This window comes from Panulirus ornatus, chromosome 20 (genome assembly GCF_036320965.1).
Source record: "Panulirus ornatus isolate Po-2019 chromosome 20, ASM3632096v1, whole genome shotgun sequence".
Lineage (NCBI taxonomy): Eukaryota > Metazoa > Arthropoda > Malacostraca > Decapoda > Palinuridae > Panulirus > Panulirus ornatus.
Window position 1 is genome coordinate 57,239,470 of NC_092243.1, and position 22,783 is coordinate 57,262,252.

The 22,783-nt window shown below is 44.9% G+C and overlaps 1 protein-coding gene across 1 annotated transcript in view; it reads right to left on the reverse strand.

The window, feature by feature from the left end:
- Window positions 1–22,783, reverse strand: part of LOC139756034 (discoidin domain-containing receptor 2-like) — a 1,074,315-nt gene that overhangs the window by 916,090 nt on the left and 135,442 nt on the right. The window lies entirely within an intron of this gene.

Below are 22,783 nucleotides of genomic sequence, written 5' to 3' on the forward strand. Positions count from 1 at the left end.
GATATACTTAAGAGACTGTATTAACAGACCGTATACAGAGGAAGCAATGTAACAGTCATAGAACACACACGTAAGAACACAGACACTAACAGACCCACTGCAGCAGAAGATAGACCTATGGAGCTGTACGAGTAACAGTGAACCAACAGACAAATATAAGAGGAACGTCGAAATCAGATAAAAAGATAGATGGACAAGTCAAGACACTGAGGCACAGATACAGCTACTGAGCCAGATACATGCGAAGAACATGTGGGTAAACAGATACACAGATATGGTGAACGTGAGGTTTGGCTGGGCTACCGTGGGCAAGGGGAGAGGGTAGACCTAACTAGGAAATATGGCAGGTGGTGACCACTGCTTGGGGGGGGGGGGAAATAAGGTCATCAACCCAGGTCAATAATCCAGGTCAATAACCAATGTTAATCTTGGATCTCATGTTACTGTACATTCTCTCTCTCTCTCTCTCTCTCTCTCTCTCTCTCTCTCTCTCTCTCTCTCTCTCTCTCTCTCTCTCTCTCTCTCTTATTTCACCTGCCTAAAAAAGAATCCCACTCAGGCCAGCAGGCGTTCAAGCATTCACTCTCGTGGAGTCACTCCACACACACACACACACACACAATATGAATCAGGTTTCAATCTCCCGGGAAAGTCTCACGAAGTCATACTATGTAACCAACTTCGGCTGGCAATTATACCAGCGCTGGGAAATCGTCGGTTTTCGTATTGTTACGATTGATCCGTTCAAGCCCGACGGTACGGTCCTTGAAGGAAGACGGTACTATCCTTAAAGCACGACGGTACAGTCACTGAAGCACGACGGTACGATCCTTAAAGCACGACGGTACGGTCACTGGAGCACGACGGTACGATCCTTAAAGCACGACGGTACGGTCACTGAAGCACGACGGTACAGTCACTGAAGCACGACGGTACGATCCTTAAAGCACGACGGTACAGTCACTGAGGCACGACGGTACGATCCTTAAAGCACGACGGTACGGTCACTGAAGCACGACGGTACGATCCTTAAAGCACGACGGCACGGTCACTGAAGCACGACGGTACGATCCTTTTGATCAAGAGGGTACCATCATTTTGAGCGCGACGGTACGACCCTTTTGATCACTAACGTACGAACGACCCCTCTTGAGCACGACGGCACGTCCATCGGTGCACGACGGCACAACCCCTTTGAGCAGGAAGGGACGACCCCCTTTTGAACACTTGCATTTGCAACGTTTACAGCACGGCGACCCCTGACCTTTGACCTAATCCGCAAAGGGATCTGGTCAGAGGTTAAATCACCTGGTGATTCATTTTCACTCATTTCCACTCTCCCCCCCCCCCCTCCCATCGGGATCTGAATTTACTGCTTAATATTACCAAGGCCATCATAACAAGAGATATCCAGCATTTTGCCGGTAGTGAAAGGTTAAAAGGTCAAGGATGGATGGCCTTTAAAGGGCGATGCAGACGCGCTTACGGGAAAAAAACTCGAAACCCAACATACACTATGTATCATATCGATGCAAAACATAGGAATACAAAGGAATTCAAACAGCAACAAACCACTGGGTCCTTTCGAAGCTGTTTGTGACGGTGAAAGATATCAGGAACTCACAGAATGGCGTGGTAAAGGTTACATGGTATACAAATCATTCGAAGAGAATAACTTGCTTAATGTCGAACAGACGATTTTTGTGGTAAAAGTTAGAAGGTACAGAGATAATCCAAAGATAATAACTTACATATTGTCAATAGGAGTAAGGAGGTACAAAAAAAATGTAAGTCATGAACTTGAAGCGAAATTTTGATTAAGTCTATTCTTAAACGTATCAATAGTTCTGTTTTCAACCACTTGAACTGGCAAATAATTCTGCATGTCAACAATCCTGTTGAAGAGAAAAAGTAATTCGCGTCATTCGAGGGTGTAAACATTGGCCCACGAGTCTGTATCCATCACTGCGAATGAAATCAGACGAATCAAATCTTAAATAACTTGGCAGATCAAGATTATCAGAGCTTTTGATCATTATAAATTCTTAGATCACCTCTTAACCCTCTCTTTTCTAAGCCAAACAGATTCAAGTCGTTTCATTTGCTCTCGTAAGCTTTGTTCCTCAGTCTGGGAATCATGTTGGTAGCTCTCCATTCTATACACGTCTTTTTTCAGGTGTGGTGACGAAAAGTGAACACGATGTCCAAGATATGGACAAACCAATGAGCTGTAAAGAGTAAGGATGGCCCTATCTGTGAATCCAAGAATTTTGTTCGTTCTTTTCAGCGCTTCTCGCTGCTTCCTTGGTTTTTAGGTCACCAGAGAGTATTGCGCCCAAGTCTTTCTCCTCATCTACCCTCCGCAGTTCAACAGGATTCACACCGATATGCAAAACTTAGAACTTGTCGACATCACATTGTATTTGCCCAGTCTACCAGTCTGTCTATGCCAGTTTGAAGCTGGAGACGTCGTATTCATTTGCTGATTGATTTCCCAACTTTGCATCATAAGCGAATTGTGATATCTAGCAATGGGACCCACAATCATCAACATATGTGAGAAACGAGAACCGGTCCTAAGACTGATCCTTGTGGCACTCCACTTGTTACGTCCAACTAATCTGAGGCTTGACCATTAACCACAACTCTGTTTACGGCCAGTCAGCCACTTTCCCATCCAAGTACAACCCCAATAAGTGCCATTTAACCTCATTTTTGCAGATAACCTTCCATGGGGAACCTTATCGAATGTTATATGAAAATCTAGATGAATGACGTCAACCGCTCTACTTTCGTCAAAGATGTTGATCATAACAAAGACAATGCTGAAGCATATAGCTGTCCCTAACCTGCCCTGTGCTGAGTCAGGTGTGCAGTACCGGTAATACACCTCCCCGGTAAATGCCTGCCTGACATGCGCTTCCCAGGAACTCCTAGTTCATGGAGAAACATCTATACATGCCCCTCACACCCTACCATGAAGTGGCTGGAGCAGGTTACCCGCTCCTCTCGGAGGACACGGTCTCCACAGCGTAGCGCGCGGGCGGCCCAGGACAAATAAGGACATTACAGACCAGTCTATGCCTAGTCTCTTGTGTCTACAACTGCCTCTTGTGGCTACAGCTGCCTCTTACAACTATAAGTACCTCTTACGACTACAACAGCCTCTTTCGGCCACAACAGCCTCTTATGGCTACAACAGCCTCTTACAGCTACAACCGCCCTCGTAGAAGAAGCTTGGAGCGGACACCACGGAGCATGATGGAGATCCACTGACTACTTCATTGGCTAGTCTCTCGTTCGTTTTCGGGTTCAACCGGACAAATCGCTCCAACAGCTGAACAATGGCCATGCATCACACCACCACCCAGCGAATCGACGAGGAGCTCTCAGTCTGTCAATCCTCCGAGGTCCGGGCAATGGAGAGGTTCTCGAGCTGAGCCATATTAAGCCGCAGGTTCCACTCCTGGTGGTGCCAGTCCCGTCAGTTCCTTTAATGTTCAGCTGGGCAACCATGATAACCCACGGGGAACTCTGGATACCCGGAAGCTGCTGCCGGCCGGGTGGTGGGAGGAAGGCCCGCGGCGGATCGTTCATCAACGTCGTTCATGGCCAGGACTTAAGGGCGGTACCTGATCGCCCGCGAACCCTCAAGCTTGCCTTCTTGATCACTGACAACATCCTCGGCAGATGCCGTCGCAGCAGTTCATCATCGCGACCGTCCGTCGCCGAATTTTGGCCTCAGGCGTAGCAACGCGAATGCCCTCGCCATAACCTTGGGTTCCGAAAAACAAAATACAGACCCGAGTTCCTGTTCCATTTTGGGCAGAAGAAGGGAGGAAGGGAGGGTGCATCTGGTGGGAGAGGTGGTCGGGATCCGTAACAGGAAGTTAGCATAATTCTATGATTCACAGAGACAAGACGGTGAAGCGCAGGCCACCTTTCCCCACCCGCCTTTCCCTCCGCCACACCAGACAGTAGGAGGAAAGCTGAGGGGGAAGACCATGCACTCTGGAGAGAATGTACTGACACGGAAACTGTATTGGAGGGTGTGAGGGGGAAAATCCAAAGACGGAAAAAAAGAGAGGAAAGAATATGCGTTAGAGGAGGAAGCAGACAGGACAGAGGAGGGGACAGAGGAGGGAGTAGAGTAGTTAAAGATGCACTGAAGAGTTAGAAAAAGAGGACACAAAAAAAAGAGTACAAGGGCAGAAGAAAGGTATGATAGGGTGAAGAAGAGGGATACAAGAGGGAGAAAAGAGGGGACACAATATGGGGTAAAGGTGGGTAAGAAGAGGGAGAGAAGAGGGGATATATAAGAGGGGGTAAAGGAGGGTAAGATGAGGGAATATAAGAGGGGGGTAAAGGAGGGTAAGATGAGGGAATATAAGAGAGGGTAAAGGAGGGTAAGAAGAAATGGAAGAAAAAAGTTCGGTTTCAAATGACCTAAAAATATATATCTATATAAAAATAAGGCAACTGAAACGGGAAAAGGACAATAGGTTGCAGGGGGGGGGGGGGTTAACGCCCTCTAAATGGGCACCATGATGGAGGGCAACAGTCCCAGGGGGGATGGGAAGGGTTGGTTGTACCCCCCCCAGAGAAAAGGGGGAGGGTGGGGGGCCTAATTTGTGCCTTGTTACCCGACAATGACACGTACCAAACCAGAAGTAATATGGGCGGCAACTATCCGGCCGCCAAAGCTGAAACAAACGCCAAACTATTCTCGGCATCCGGATTAATCACGTTATTAATCACGTTATTAATCACGTTATTAATCTGGCCTTACGTAAGCGGTGCACCGCTCCCCCTGATGATGATGGTGATCTGAGGGATACAATACTGCAGGCAAATACATCTTTTGTTTTTTTTGTTAATACAACAGTTTTTTTTTTATTTATTATATACAGCGCAATCAAGATATTCATAGTATCTAATACCCGATCAATATCTCTGGTGGGGAGGTTGCTGGACCGGTGGGGGGGGGTCTTGTTGTTACAACCTTCAGAGCACGACGATACGCACCTTGACGTGCGACACTTGCATACGCCGCTGCTATCCTTGAGTACGACGTTATCTCGTTATACCCGACGGTACGACCTTTAAACACATAGGTAGGTTCCTTGAGCACGACGGTACATTCCTAAAAAAACAAAAAATAGCACGACCCTTGTGTACGACGGTACGACCCTTGAACACATACGTAGGTTCCTTGAGCACGACGGTACGTGCCTAAAAAACAAAAACATGACCCTTGTGTACGACGGTACGTTTCTTGAGCACGAACGGAATGACGCCTGAGCACGACGGTATGACCCTTAAGCACGACCGTAAGACCCCTGAGCACAACGGTACGACCCTTGAGCACGACGGTGCGACCCTTGAGCACGACGGTGCGACCCTTGAGCACGACGATACGACCCTTGAGCACGACGGTGCGACCCTTGAGCACGACGATACGACCCTTGAGCACGACGGTACGATCCCAGAGCACGACGGTGCGACCCTTGAGCATGACGGTATGACCCCTGAGCACGACGGTACGACCCCTGAGCACGACGGTATGACCCCTGAGCACGACGGCACGACCCCTGAGCACGACGGTATGACCCCTGAGCACGACGGTATGACCCCTGAGTACGACGGTATGACCCCTGAGCACGACGGTGCGACCCTTGAGCACGACGGTGCGACCCCTGAGCACGACGGTATGACCCCTGAGCACGACGGTATGACCCCTGAGCACGACGGTGCGACCCTTGAGCATGACGGTATGACCCCTGAGCACGACGGTATGACCCCTGAGCACGACGGTATGACCCCTGAGCACGACGGTATGACCCCTGAGCACGACGGTGCGACCCTTGAGCATGACGGTGCGACCCCTGAGCACGACGGTATGACCCCTGAGCACGACGGTATGACCCCTGAGCACGACGGTGCGACCCTTGAGCATGACGGTATGACCCCTGAGCACGACGGTATGACCCTTGAGCACGACGGTACGACCCCTGAGCACGACGGTACGACCCTTGAGCACGACGGGGTGGGAAGGTGGTGGGGTATAAGCAACACACATGTCGGAAATGAACATCTGCCTCTTGAAACACTCGTCCACCAGTTGTATACAAACATGGAAAAGAAAAATGACATTTGAATGTCACACACACAAGCATCATCCCCAGTCTCACTGTCATAGACACCCATGACGTAAGACTAATATCCCGTTTTCTGCACAGAAAAACGTAGTCTTTGTCTATCATGTACTGGTAAAAGGTCGAATACAGCAGAGTGTATAACTCCTACCCCGTATCATACAAATGGGGAATTGGAGAAAATTATATATACATACACATAAAACGATGTGAATCAGTATATTTTTTACATTTAAAAGTGTGTTGGATGAATGGAATAAGATGACCGAGGACATCATGGGTAATCACAGAATGTTCAAAGAGATGGCAGCCCACCAGTGTAAAACCCTCACAGCTTATTGCAAATAATTATCAATAGGTAACTACCTGGCTTAGGTTGGTGTGTGTGTGTGTGTGTGTGTGTGTGTGTGTGTGTGTGTGTGTGTGTGTGTGTGATAGAGGATTAAAGGCACGGTACACATATACAAGGTTAATAGATGGGGCTACACGAGCGTAAAACTGTGTCTCTGTGATACACAAATAGGAATCATACAAAAAAAAAAATATGGAGAAAGTAAACAATGAGGAGGATTGCATCAATCCACGAGAGGACCAAGACAATATCCAATGCTGCTCTAATACATGAGTCAATGGGTCACAGTGAAAGAAAAACCTTGATCCGAACACCATCTAGCAGGAAATAAGCTCCAGGAATGTGTGTGTGGAAGGGGTCTAGGAGTTCGACACTGTACCTGACCCGTGGCCAGAGTCCCACAGTAAGAGAATCAAAGAGAACACAAACGTTGCTGGAAAATATGACGACTCTTATTTCAGAACATGGAAGAGGAGTGTTCAGCAAGTTGTTCACATGCGACATTAGGCTAAATCTAGAATATGTTTCTTAAGGTGGATCACCGTAACTATAGAATCACAAAGAATAACTTGAGAGGGTCCCGAGGGGGTGGGAAGGGGATTGAAGATGATGCTAGAATAAAGAAAGATGAGTTACACCTGAGGGGTTACACTTCGTAGCTGTGTGCTCCTTGGAAGAGAGAAAAGTAAGAGGTGACTTGATCACAACCTGCAAGTCTTTGAACCCATCTCATGATGTCAACAGGGAAACTTCTTCGAAACATGCAGGGATAGAACAACCGGAAGCCATAACAAGAAATCAAGTTAGAAACATTTCTTTCTTTTTTTTTTGGACGAAGGAAATATTGAACTTCTGACTGAAGACGGTATACAGTGGCTTAAAAGCGATATGACAGTGGAGACTGTTCAAGAGATGGGGGCCCCACGAGGGTAAAAACTCCCTCCCCGTTCTGTACAAGTAGGTAACTTAACACGCCCACACACACACACACACACACACACACACACACACACACACACACATACACCCCCCCCCCCCACACACACACAAAATATCAGATAATTACAAGGATGCATAAACCTACAAACTGTTAGCACACACGTACGTTTCTACCACAAGAAACACCAGGGTGTACCCATATGGGCCGCCCGCCTTGCGGGACAACAGATAACCAAGATGATTTTCTCCCTTATTTCCAATTCCTTTATCCTCACTCACTCCCTGTTCCCGAGAGCCTGATTAAAGACCTCCAGGAATTTTAATCTATGTCTTTCCTAATGAGATGTCCACGTGGGTCGCCCGAACCCGCTGAAAGAGATCCTTCCTCAATCCCAATTTTACAGAATGCTGCCGAAAGCAATTAGGTCCTGCGGTGACGATGGGGTCCCTCACACACACACACACACACACACACACACAGCCTCATTTACACAGGCTGGCAGTGATGAGCCACATCTATACCACTCACCTCCACTACGACGCCTTAAACACGGCTTGATCCTACTTAAGCCCCCGTAAGTACGACATCTTACCTCATTTAAGTACGATGGCGTAAACCTTAAGTGAAACGATTACACGTCGTGCCCTACGTGGCAAACTGTCGCACTCAAGGGAACCCTTCCTCCAGGGACTCCTGCGGCTTTAAAACTGTGCTACAATCAGTAGCAGGGAAAGGATGGACTCCTCTGCAGTGTGGAGTTCCTCGAAGAGACTTTTGTACTCCGGACACAACATCGTCCAGGGTCACTCCACTCGCGGCGTAACCAAAAACAGGCAGTCCCTGTAACTCGTATAATATATATATATATATATATATATATATATATATATATATATATATATATATATATATATATATATATATATATATATATTCCTACGAGTCCATGGGGAAAATGAAACACGATAAGTTCCCAAGTACACTTTCGTGTAATAATCACATCATCAGGGGGAGACACAAGAGATAAACATAACAGTCAGTTGATGTATAATTAAGAGACGAAGCTAGGACGCCATTTGGTAAACATGCGATTGTTCAAGACAGACAACGAGCGTATCATAAACTATTATGTGGACAAGAAGGTGAATTGTTTACAAATTCTATCAACAAAAAGTTATCCAATTTATATAAACCATCACTAATAATATCATAATTCTTTGTGTATTTAATAATAGGAGATTCAATGATGTTTCTCGTGGTACTGGAGTTAGAGTTAATAACTGAGGTGGCATTACTCCAGTCAATAAAATTATCATAGTTTTTAACGTGATTAAACAAGGCATTTGATTCGTGTCCCGTTCTTATACTATATCTATGTTGCTTAAGTAACAGAAAGATCCTCACCAGTCTGCCCAACATAAAACTTATTACAATTTCTACATGGCACTTTATATATGTACCCAGGAGAATAATCTGGTGAGTTCCTGATTAAGATATTCGTTATAGTGTATATATATATATATATATATATATATATATATATATATATATATATATATATGTGTGTGTATATATATATATATATATATATATATATATATATATATATATATATATATATATATATATATATATATATATATATTTCTTTTCTTTTAAACTATTCGCCATTTCCCGCGTTAGCGAGGTAGCGTTAGGAACAGAGGATTAGGCCTTTTTTGGAATATCCTCACCTGGCCCCCTCTGTTCCTTCTTTTGGAAAATTAAAAAAAAAAAAAAAAAAAAAAACGAGAGGGGAGGATTTCCAGCCTCCCGCTCCCTCCCCTTTTAGTCGCATTCTACGACACGCAGGGAATACGTGGGAAGTATTCTTAATCCCCTATCCCCAGGGATAATATATATATACATATATATATATATATATATATATATATATATATATATATATATCCTTATAGCTTTCTCAAAAGAAAACTATAAGCCCGCCCCGTGAAACATGGGACACTGCTCAACGCATCACTGTAATTCACAGCCATCGACAGTGTCCAGGTCTCCCCCCTTCCCAGCCCCAGTAACCCCCCCCCCCCCCCCCGCAGCAGTGGCGGTGGGCCGTGCAGGCATCAAGGGATTAAAAAAGATTGCGCCATAAGATATTCCATCTATCTACCTCCCTCATAAATAAATAATTTCCTTTATAGATTTTTTTCAAAAAATATACATATATATATATATATCGGGAGGAAAAAAAAAAGTTTGGTTAATATTACCTGGGCGGGTTAATCTTAAATATAAACCAGTAGTAAAGATATATTGCTAGATGCTCGAAATTCATAAAACGTTACTTAAAATTTATCGATAGATATTCTTTTTCAATGTCTGCATATAATCTTTTTTTTTTCATCATTTATCAAACTTTGAATTAAGCCAACTATTTATGATGGAGTCTGAGAAAAAGGAAATGGAAGAGAACACACACACACACACACACACACACAATAACATTAAATGATATTCTTTACGGCATTACGATTTTGTTGTATTTCAAGCAATTTGCATGCATTCTGAAAACACATTAGCATATTTAGGTTCAAGCACGCATGATGGCTCAACTTCCGCAGTTTACATCAGACTAACAAAAACATATTTTCCAATACGCCCCCGTTTTTTTTTTTCCAAGGGGAAACTGAGGTAAACATATACGTCAGTCATCATAAGCTATGATGATTGACAGGATGGGCTCTGGTCCAACACAGTTCACGGCAGAAAAAGAAAATAAAAAATATTCAACACTGGTATGAAAAAGATATTACGAAAAGAGAAATATACCTGCGGTTATGTAGTTATGTATATGTTGTTTTTTTTTTTCCTGTATCCCGTACCTTCACCTTCCTGCCCAAAGTCTCTCATCTAGTATCCTTTTGAGGCTCCTGCAGCACTCAGGAAATTGGCCACGTCCACCGGTCGGAACCAAAGATCATAATGTGATGTGTGTGCTTCTATGTGTAGAGAGTGCAAGGCAGGTTTAGATGGACAGATAAGATAGATTGATGGATAGACAGATGTATAGATAGATAGATAGAAAACGTTAGTTCGAAAAGAGGATAGCAGTCTTATGCGAGTATTTCACAAAGACATTTGAGCCTCCCACCAACTCTCTCTGTGCAGAGTTCATATGCGACTGCTCCTGCAGACACCACCATGCAGTGCAGGTCGACCTGGTCTAAGGCTACGACCGATTGAGTCGCGCACTTTCGCCGTGTCGTCTTCGGTTCTAGACGCTTCAACTAAGGTCCCTTTCACCTCCGCAGGCACCTCCCACTTAGCCAGGAGCAGCAGCGAACCTTCTGGATCTTTGCGATTCTTCAGTCAACCGTCAGAGAAACGATGGAGATCTGCAGACCCATTGACGACGCATCTCACCTCCACTCATCTCACCCACCACTCACCGCGTCAACCTACAATCACACGAGCTGAATCCAAAAACGTATGAAAAAAGTCACACGAAGGCTAATCACGTCGTAACAATGTTAGGTTCCAGTCTGTTTCCGAATTCCAGGGTCGGTAATAAGCCACAAAACTGATAACGTTTTCTTATACAGAACTCTTCAGTCACTCCTCTACCCCACCTCAAAGATACCCAGCCTGCTACCCCGTCCCGTCACCTTGACTGGCCAATCTCTCTCACTCAGGACAAAAACAACTATTCTGGGCATCACCAGCAGCGACACAGACACATGACATTCACTCCTCCCACACCACAAACATCAGGGCTCCTAGACACTACCTATGTCAACAACATGACACACACACACACACACACACACACACACACACACACACACACACACACAACACTCACCTTGTGGCCAAGATACAACTCCCACACGAAAGACAATGAACTCTAAATTATTCTGCACTCACCTCACGTATACACACACACACACACACACACACACACATCACCACACTCCTTGACCTATGGCCCCATCCGATGGACGTGGCTGACTTCCCGAGTGCGGTAGCTGCTTCATTAAAAGGAGTTTCTAAGCCAAGAAGGTCGAGGTAATTATATAATACACTGGAGGTGGAAGGATGGAGTGAAAAAGATTTTGAGCGACCGGGGCCTGAACATACAGGAGGGTGAAAGGCGTGCAAGGAATAGAGTGAATTGGAACGATGTGGTATACCGGGGTCGATGTGCTGTCAGTGGGTTGAACCAGGGCCTGTGAAGCGTCTGGGATAAACCATGGAAAGTTTTGTGGAGCCTGGATGTGGAAAGGGAGCTGTGGTTTCGTTGCATCACACATGACAGCTCGAGAATGAGTGTGAATGAATGTGGCCTTTTTTGTCTTTTCCTAGCGTCGCCTCGCGCGCGCGCGCAGGGGAAGGAGGGTGCCATTTTCATGTGTGGCGGGGTGGCGACATTCTTTCGTCTGTTTCCGTGCGCTACCTCGCTAACGCGGGGGACAGCGACAAAGTGTAATAAAAAATGAATTAAAAAAAAAAAAAAAAATATATATATATATATATATATATATATATATATATATATATATATATATATATATATATATATATATATAATGAAATCCTTTATCTTGACATTTTCCTGTCCATTTACAAGTTACCAGCATCCTCATTATCACGTTACTCGAGTATAATATCTTCTCTCAGACTCATCTTTATTCACTCGCTTATTCGTTCATTTATCCAAGCCATGAATTAATTCCCTCGTTTGTCTTAACGCACCAGAGGAGTGAATGTCTCACTAAAGGTGCATGATGTTACCATGGCAACTTAATGTTATGTATATATTTATAGATCCATCGATCCATGTTTACAGATGTGTGTATTTACCTTCACCACAGCACCACACAAGGCCATCACAGGGGCCGGCCACCTCACCTGCGGAAGAGAAGAAACAAATGGGTTAATGGGCGTTGGTGCCACTGCATAAGCGAAGACAATAGGGACATGAGGCGTCGACCGAACAAAACTAATAGGCAATTTGTGTCCCTATTTACATCGCTGATGCTGAGTGATCGGTACATATTGAAATGGTCCTTCCTCCTCCTCCTCCTCCTCATCCTTTTCACTTCCCACAGCTCCTCCCCTCCTCCTCCTCCTCACCTCCTACAGCTTCCCCTCCTCCTCTTCCCCTAGTATCCCCTCCAGCACTATAAAGAGTACCGATGCAGATTAATCTAATCATCCATGATCCATTAGCCTCCTCTTCATGCCGTGGCCTCCCCTCGATACCTCACTAATTCCTCTTTACCTCCCCCGTGGCTGGCCAGTCAGCTTCCTCCGTGACCGGTGGGCCTGGGTTTTGATTGGCCAGTCCCTAGGGCAACACAGCAGCTGACGGTAATCAAGGGGGTCCACTGTACGGCCACTGAAGACTGTGGTTTGGGGTTTTCTATGGCATCACAAGGGCCCCGGATTCTTTGACGAAGGAGGAGAATTGGTTATCCGATTTTCTGGTTTGTGAACCCAATGGTTCGACCCCCGTATGGGACTTGGAGGCACTTACGGGGGAGAGGTTAGGAGTACCACAATGAAGGTGGCTGTTGTGGCACGGTGGGCAGTGGGGATCATAGTGTACGTGGGGAAGAGAACTGTTTCAAGGTGACTGATGCTCTGTGTCTGTCTGTGTGTGTGTGTGTGTGTGTGTGTGTGCGTGTTGAGCGATCTCTCCGTATGTGTTCATTTGTGTTCAAAATTATCAACATGTGTTAAAAAAATTAAATTCAAATCTATTTCTTATTCAATCGTAAGTTGTCTGCAGACGGTGCACAAGAGCCAAGTGTTCTTAGGGATATATATATATATATATATATATATATATATATATATATAGAGAGAGAGAGAGAGAGAGAGAGAGAGAGAGAGAGAGAGAGAGAGAGAGAGAGAGAGAGAGAGAGAGAGAGAGAGTTCAATAATTTTTGGGAAAACAATGTAAATAAACAAAAACCAACTGTTATATTCCCAAAACTTGATCATTTTCTCAATAGAAAAAATTAAATTGTTCCAACACAGACGTTACGAAAGTAATATACCCTCTTCTTCTGCTATTCAGTAAGACATATGTCAAAGACGTCTTTAAAATGCTCCCTTTCCCAACCCGTTCCTTTCCACCTTCGCTCCTTTCCCTTCCCATCCCATCAGTGGACCTCATGTGCATGACAACTCTCCCACATTCATCTGCCATGTTTAAATAACATTTAGCAATGTTTAACAAACCTCTCTAACAAGTCTATAAACATTGGGGAAACTGAAAACACACAATGATATGAGCAAGAGCCAAGTGACAATTTATTTCACGTTGTAATTGGTTGGTTTGATTACTTTATTATCTATGATTTCCTTCAATTATCATATAATAAAATGATTCTTCTTTCTTCGTTTCTTTCGCTAAACCTTCCACCAATGACGTCAAACCATTGTACTTTATAACACACTCAACCTCACCACACACTCGAGGCAGTGTGACCCCTGGCTATCACAACACACTCAACCCCACCACACACTCGAGGCAGTGTGACCCCTGGCAATCACAACACACTCAACCCCACCACACACTCGAGGCAGTGTGATCCTGGTTATCACAACACACTCCACCACACCACACACTCGAGGCAGTGTGACCCTGGTTATCACAACACACTCAACCCCACCACACACTCGAGGCAGTGTGATCCTGGCTATCACAACACACTCAACCCCACCACACACTCGAGGCAGTGTGATCCTAGCTATCACAACACACTCCACCACACCACACACTCGAGGCAGTGTGATCCTAGATCACAACACACTCAACCCCACCACATACTCGAGGCAGTGTGATCCTGGCTATCACAACACACTCAACCCCACCACACACTCGAGGCAGTGTGATCCTAGCTATCACAACACACTCCACCACACCACACACTCGAGGCAGTGTGATCCTAGCTATCACAACACACTCAACCCCACCACACACTCGAGGCAGTGTGATCCTAGCTATCACAACACACTCAACCCCACCACACACTCGAGGCAGTGTGACCCTGGTTATCACAACACACTCAACCCCACCACACACTCGAGGCAGTGTGATCCTAGCTATCACAACACACTCAACCCCACCACACACTCGAGGCAGTGTGATCCTAGATCACAACACTCTCAACCACACCACACACTCGAGGCAGTGTGACCCTGGTTATCACAACACACTCAACCCCACCACACACTCGAGGCAGTGTGACCCTGGCTATCACAACACACTCCACCACACCACACACTCGAGGCAGTGTGATCCTAGCTATCACAACACACTCCACCACACCACACACTACAGGCAGTGAGACCCTAACAATTAACCAAATGGGGAACACATTTCGCACACCCAAGCAGCCAACACAGTCTCTTTTCCAGCTGATGAACAACAAATTAGTTATTCATGCGTCAACAACAGGCATGTGATGCACACATCTGCGCCAACCAAAACATTTCACGGAGAATACCTACTTCACAGCAGTGGCGCCAATACATATATATATATATATATATATATATATATATATATATATATATATATATATATATATATATATATATATATATTATATATGAGTGCACGGGACCTGAACACGCAAGAGGGTGAAAGGCGTACACGGGATAGAGTGCACTGGAGCGATTTCTATACAGGGGGCGACGTGCTTTTAATGGTCTGAACCACGGCATATGAATAATCTTGGGGAAACCATGGACAGGTTTGTGGTGTCTGGTTGTGGATAAGGGGCTGTGGTTTCTGTGTACTACGTATGACATGTAGCAAATGGGTATGTGCGAACGAGGTCTTTCTTTGTCTGTTCCTGGCGCTGACTCGCTAACACGGGAAACAGCGAACAAATATTGAATACATACATACACACACACACACATATATATATATATATATATATATATATATATATATATATATATATATATATATATATATATATATTTTTTTTTTTTTCTTTCAAACTATTCGCCATTTCCCGCATTAGCGAGGTAGCTTTAAGAACAGAGGATTGGGCCTTTGAGGGAATATTCTCACTTGGCCCCCTTCTCTGTTCCTTCTTTTGGAAAATTAAAAAAAAAAAAAACGAGAGGGGAGGATTTCCAGCCCCACACTCCCTCCCCTTTTAGTCGACTTCTACGACACGCAGGGAATACGTGGGAAGTATTCTTTCTCCCCTATATATATTTCTTTTTTCTTTTAAACTAAACGCCATTTCCCGCGTTAGCGAGGTAGCGTTAAGAACAGAGGACTGGGCCTTTTTTGGAATATCCTCACCTGGCCCCCTCTGTTCCTTCTTTTGGAAAATTAAAAAAAAAAAAAAAAAGAGAGGGGAGGATTTCCAGCCCCCCGCTCCCTCCCCTTTTAGTCGCCTTCTACGACACGCAGGGAATACGTGGGAAGTATTCTTAATCCCCTATCCCCAGGGATAATATATATATATATATATATATATATATATATATATATATATATATATATATATATATATATGAAAGTAAAAGTTAATCCAGAAGTGAAAACTAATATAATCCAAGTAATTCATGCATTTCATTTTACTTTTCCTAACATTTTGAAAAACATCAAACGATTGCTTATGGAGGATAAATTCATTCAAAGAAATTCTGTTGGTGATAAATATGAACTCTGAACATTTAGCGAGTCATTATGCGTTTAAATTCTTTTGTAATGGTGAGGTCTTGCACAAGTAACGACACATTCTTCCACTGGGTAAGCACGATAAGTGCAGAGGCAATGCAGCAGAGAGCCAGCTGCTGCAGGTGGTGCAGGAATAAGTAAGAAAATTATTCGAGTTGAGGTAAGGTGAGATGGAGTTGGCGGGGTTCCCATCGCGACGATGAGGGAGATGTGAGGCGTAATAAAGCAGGCCTTCCGTGGGGGAGTTACGTGGGCGTTGGGTCTCTTGGAGCTTCTGCAGAAGGGAGGAAGGATTATCGAGGTTGCCTAGTAGGTGGTTGACGCTTGTGCTTTGCACTGCAGGAGGCATGGTCGTAGTTCAGGCTACCGCAAGAGACAGGCGATGGCAATGACCCATGAGGGTGTTACCAAGGAGGCAAAGGTAACTTGGGACTGCTACCGAAGGAGGTCTTCATCTACCGAAGGAGGTCTTCATCCAAGAGGCAGCACAGAACCCCTCCTTGAGCGGTGATGAGCCAAAAATCACACAGTGGACGTTTCCGGGCTTAGGTCGCCCCTGTGTCCGAGAACCTGTAGACTCGCTACAGCCTTACTGATACATGGGGTGTACATGAGGTAAGTTGGGTCGGCCATGCCGAGAGTGTTAATTCTGTGGGTGTGGCCGCAAGGCTCATTACGGCCGGGCTCCCCTCTGGAGGATTACAGACCACTGTGAAACACGGGGGAACACCCCGATGAGAAGGTCATTGTCATCTGCCCGCTCTGTGACCTTACCTTGGTCATGACCTGAGGCTCATGACCTTAACGTCAGGTGCTGGATATAGTTCACATCAGGTCACTGACGGAAATATGCTGGACATGTCACTCTTATGAGGAAATGACGCTGAGAACAACTACCCTCCAGGGTTATCATGTACGTTCATTTTCTCTCCCACGTAATGATTAATCTCTCTCTCTCTCTCTCTCTCTCTCTCTCTCTCTCTCTCTCTCTCTCTCTCTCTCTCTCATTCTCCTCCATTTCCCTATCTCCCTCTTTCTCTCAATCTTTTTTTTTTCATTCCTCCACTAACTCCAAACTCTTCCTCTTTTGATCCCTCACGTTTTCACTTCCTCCCTTCTCTCTCTCTCTCTCTCTCTCTCTCTCTCTCTCTCTCTCTCTCTCTCTCTCTCTCTCTCTCTCTCCTTTTCCCCTCTCTTTCTCTCCCTCTCACCGAGCACTCCTCTCCCTTGACCTTATTAATAATACCAGAGCCAGGATGGTGTCGCGGAGCAACTGGAACATGGCGCCCAGCTCCACTATTCGCGCGGGTAAAACTGTATTTCCCAAAAGGATCAAAACATTCCTCTTGTTTCGTTTTCTACACGGAATCTTCGACCATTACCTGTAAAGTCTGTGCAGCTCGGGCGCTTGAATCTGAACAGCAATTAATCTAAATCAGGAAGATAATATACACAAGAATTATGCAAATACACAATGAACAGAAATGACTGCACGTTTATTAACAACTGAAATGAAGAAAACGGATACTAATGAGCCACGCTATACCATTTTCTTTATCAATACACTCAGAACCTGTGCAGAAAACGGATAACAGAATTTCGATGCATTGTTTTTTTTTTCCTTATCAATAAACCAAGAAATAATACAGAAAACGGATATCAGCGAGTCACCATGTTCTTGAGAATCAACCTAATCTATCTTCTTCGGGTTTAGGTTAAACCTGTCAACATTACAATTTTGTACAACAAAACGAATAATATATATATATATATATATATATATATATATATATATATATATATATATATATATATATATATATCCTGGGAGCCTTGAAGAATGTGTGGAAGTCGAGAACATTTTCTCGGAAAGCAAAAATGGGTATGTTTGAAGGAATAGTGGTTCCAACAATGTTGTATGGTTGCGAGGCGTGGGCTATGGATAGAGTTGTGCGCAGGAGGGTGGATGTGCTGGAAATGAGATGTTTGAGGACAATGTGTGGTGTGAGGTGGTTTGGTCGAGTAAGTAATGTAAGGGTAAGAGAGATGTGTGGAAATAAAAAGAGCGTGGTTGAGAGAGCAGAAGAGGGTGTTTTGAAATGGTTTGGGCACATGGAGAGAATGAGTGAGGAAAGATTGACCAAGAGGATATATGTGTCGGAGGTGGAGGGAACGAGGAGAAGTGGGAGACCAAATTGGAGGTGGAAAGATGGAGTGAAAAAGATTTTGTGTGATGGGGGCCTGAACATGCAGGAGGGTGAAAGGAGGGCAAGGAATAGAGTGAATTGGATCGATGTGGTATACCGAGGTTGACGAGCTGTCAGTGGATTGAATCAGGGCATGTGAAGCGTCTGGGGTAAACCATGGAAAGTTGTGTGGGGCCTGGATGTGGAAAGGGAGCTGTGGTTTCGGGCATTTTTGCGTGGCAGCTAGAGACTGAGTGTGAACGAATGGGGCCTTTGTTGTCTTTTCCTAGTGCTACCTCGCACACATGAGGGGGGAGGGGGAAGGTATTCCATGTGTGGCGAGGTGGCGATGGTAATGAATAAAGGCAGACAGTGTGAATTGTGTGCATGGGTATATATGTATGTGTCTGTGTATATATATATGTGTACATTGAGATGTATAGGTATGTATATTTGCGTGTGTGGACGTGTGTGTCTATACATTGTGGATGGGGGTGGGTTGGGCCATTTCTTTCGTCTGTTTCCTTGCGCTACCTCGCAAACGCGGGAGACAGCGACAAAGCAAAATAAAAAAAAAAAAAAAAAATTATATATATATATATATATATATATATATATATATATATATATATATATAAATATAAAAGTAACAAATACACAGTAAACTATCTCTCTCTCTCTCTCTCTCTCTCTCTCTCTCTCTCTCTCTCTCTCTCTCATCTCTCTCTCTCTCTCTCTCAGTTAAGCCGATCCATCCCGCTTTCACGTTTTTTTTTTTTCGGAAGTATTCTTTTTTAAAGCGATATATTTTACGTGCGACAACTGCTATTACCAAAGCGTCTGTGTTTGATGGAAAAAAGGTATCATCAAATGAATATATATATATATATATATATATATATATATATATATATATATATATATATATATATATATATATACACGTGTATTTCTACTAATATTCTGGTGAAGTTCTGTCTCTATGTAATCAATCTTAGTTAGTGAAATAACGCCTTGACAGGACAGAACGACCTTGGAGCACGACGGTACGACCCTGGAGACCGACGACCCTTATAGGCCAGGTCAAAGGCTACAGACCACCATAGCCCAGGGTCGTACTGTCATGCCCCAGGGTCGTACCGTCGTGCCCCAGGGTCGTACCGTCGTGCCCCAGAGTCGTACCGTCGTGCCCCAGGGTCGTACGTTCATCTATCACCATCTCCTTCCATCAGCCACGCCTCCAACCTCAATGTCTGTAAATCCAGTGGCGGCCACTGAAGATAACAAGGGGTAACCAAAAAAAAGGAAAAAAAAAGTGATGGAAACAATAGCCCGGCTTGAATGTCAGAGTTGAAGGAAAGGAAATAAAATCCTGGCTGTACCAACCAACATACACAAGCCGGGGGGGGGTCACTGATGGCAGCTGGGGTTCGACACTCTTGGAGCGGGGGATTCCACGGGATGGGGATTTCATGATGGAAGGGCGTTCAGATCGCCTTTTATAGGGAATATTGCTCATTCTCTCGCTGCGTAAAGGGAATCACTTAAAATGAGCGCACCGCCTGTTCCTTTCCCATTCATCCTCGTCGCACCCCTTCCATACTTTCCCTTGCCCGACCGATCTTCCCTTCCTTTCCCAACCTTCCCACTTACATCCAACACGCTGTGACTTCGTCTCTACCACTATCCTCTTCCCCATCTTCCTTTCCCCCCACCCTTTTCCTTCTTTTCCTCTTCCAGCAAGACCTCCCTTCCTTCCCACTCATGACCATTCCTCTTCCCATTCCATCTCAAACACCTCCTTACTCCTATCATTATTAACCGTCCTAATCCACCACCACACTCTTCTCTTTCCCACTTTCAACCCAACCCCATTTATACAGACTTTCCTCCCCACTTCTGCGACTTTCCCTTCCCACCTGTAACAACCCTCCTGTCCCATCTCCACAAACATCATCATTCCAACTGGCATAAATCCTTTCGTCTCCCTTCCTTCTCCCTCACCACCCTTCCCTCATCCTTCCCGTACCTCTAAACACACACCATTCCACCCCCCCATATCTCTCTCTCTCTCTCTCTCTCTCTCTCTCTTCCACCCCATCTTCCACTTTCCACGCCTCACCGTGAAACGGAGCTGCCGCGATCTGTGTACCCATACCTAGCGCTGGCCCTACTAAGCCTGGCGCGCGAGCGTTCGCGTCTGCCTCACCAGACAGACATCGCGGACAAAGAGGCAGCGGGGGTTTTGGCGGGAAAATGCTGCAGCTGAACAAAAGAAGAAAACAATACCTCATGTTTTGTGTTTCTCTTAAAGTTGAGTTGTGCCGGAGGGAGAGGGAGTGAGTTTACAGTGGTCTCCCAACCCAGGGAGGGAGAGGGAGCGAGTTTACAGTGGTCTCCCTGCCCAGGAAGGGAGAGGGAGTGAGTTTACAGTGATCTCTGCCCAAGGAGTGAGAGGGTACGAGTTTACAATGTCTCCCAGCCCTGGGATGGGAGAGGGAGTGAGTTTACAATGGTATCCCTGCACAAGAGATGGTTTTATACTGGTCTCCCCGACCAAGGCGGGAGGGTTCGACTCCCCACTGCTGTGACACTGCAGTCCAAAAAAATTCATAACTATTTGGAGGCAAACTGGCGCCTTTCCAAAACACCTGCACTGCCTAAGTGTAAGGACTTAAACTGGTCTCCCTTCCCAGTGGGAGAGGTCTGCACTGGTCTCCCTTCCCAGAGGGAGAGGTCTGCACTGGTCCCCCTTACCAGTGGAGGGATTTATACGGTCTCCCTCCCTAGAGGAGGGGGTTTACACTGGTCTCCCCGTCCAAAGAGCAAGGGGTTTGCAGTGCTCTCTCCAGCAAGGAGAGGTAGAGGTTTGCACTGGTCTCCCTGCCCAGCATAGTTGTTTACAAGGGAAGGTTTCCCAGCACTCGGGAGAAGGGGGAGGGGGGGTGTTACGGGGGGGGGGGGGGGGGGTTGAACGACCTACCACCACAGACCCGTGTCTGGAATGTCCCAACTACACAGACACAACAGATTGGGGTGTATCCCACCAACACTCCTGGTAACAGACGTCAACAGAATGAAAATGGATTTACTGCAAGTCACAATCTTTTTCATTCATATAATTATTACGTACTTTCTTCTCATCACCCACTTCATTTTCGCGTTAGTATGTTCAATCACTTTTATTGTATTTCTCATCTATTCATTATATTTTCAAATTTTTATCCTTGTTTACCTTAGTAGAACTTTGTATCTATGAAATCTGAAATATGAGGCTGTGTGTGTGTGTGTGTGTGTGTGTGTGTGTGTGTGTGTGTGTGTGTGTGTGTGCGCGCGCGCGCGCGCGCGTTCATGCGTGCGTGTAATCAACTGTTCGTACAGTATTGTGAAGGAGTTCTACACACTTGGGTTCCCATTTCTCGAACCTTCTCTACAATCAACAACTTTAAAAATTTCTATGTACTACATTGTACACAAATTCATTTTCAACAAGCAGTGTACCCCCATTCATCCACCAATCTTACGCGACAGAATTACTTCTTGACATCATCTTCTGACGAGTTCCTCGACTCCTTTCTTGTCATGTCCTCTGGTCGCATCTCCCGAAGAACAGCTCACTGTTGACACCGTCAAACTGGTTCAGAAACTTGAAGGTTGTGATTAAGACATTCCAGTAGCGTCCATCTTCCACCGTGGACATGTGTAAGGCCTCTAGCCTTTCACCTGTTACTCATCTATCTTAATTCTAGTACCGTCTTTGTTGCCCTCCTCAGGACCTTATCTATCCGTTCTCTGCGACGACCAAACTTGAGAATCATACTCTGGGTTTGGCCTAATATACGCAGTGGACAATTTCCCGAGCATTTCTCAATCTCTGTGTTTCAAAGCAGTTCTTGTATCTTCTACAGACAGTAAGAGCTTAGTCCTCCTGGCAGAAATGAGCCATGTGGTACGCCATTTCGATAAATCTCCCTCAACACGTACCCTCTGTTCCCTTCTACTAAGGTCACTTTCGATCCATAAGAGAAGTCTCCCAAAAAATTCCTGCTTGATGACCGAACATCTTTACCATGTGGTACGTGTCAAACGCTTTCTGGTAGTCGAGGGACACAAAATCCACTCATCCTTTCCCTTTGTTTAAAGCGAAGCATCCTTCCGATTCCTGACGTTTGGCAATCCATATCACAAGTTTATATATATATATATATATATATATATATATATATATATATATATATATATATATATATATATATGCCCAAAAAATCTCTGTTTTACACGTAAAATCTATTCAGAATATCTTCAGTTATGTGTACTCAATATATTTCATAGTTTTGAGTATTCAGAATTTCTATCACACAGTCATATAAACTGAGAATCATTCTTCACAATTACATGCATTCAGAATTCATCACAAGTTTGCTTCCAAGGAGTCGA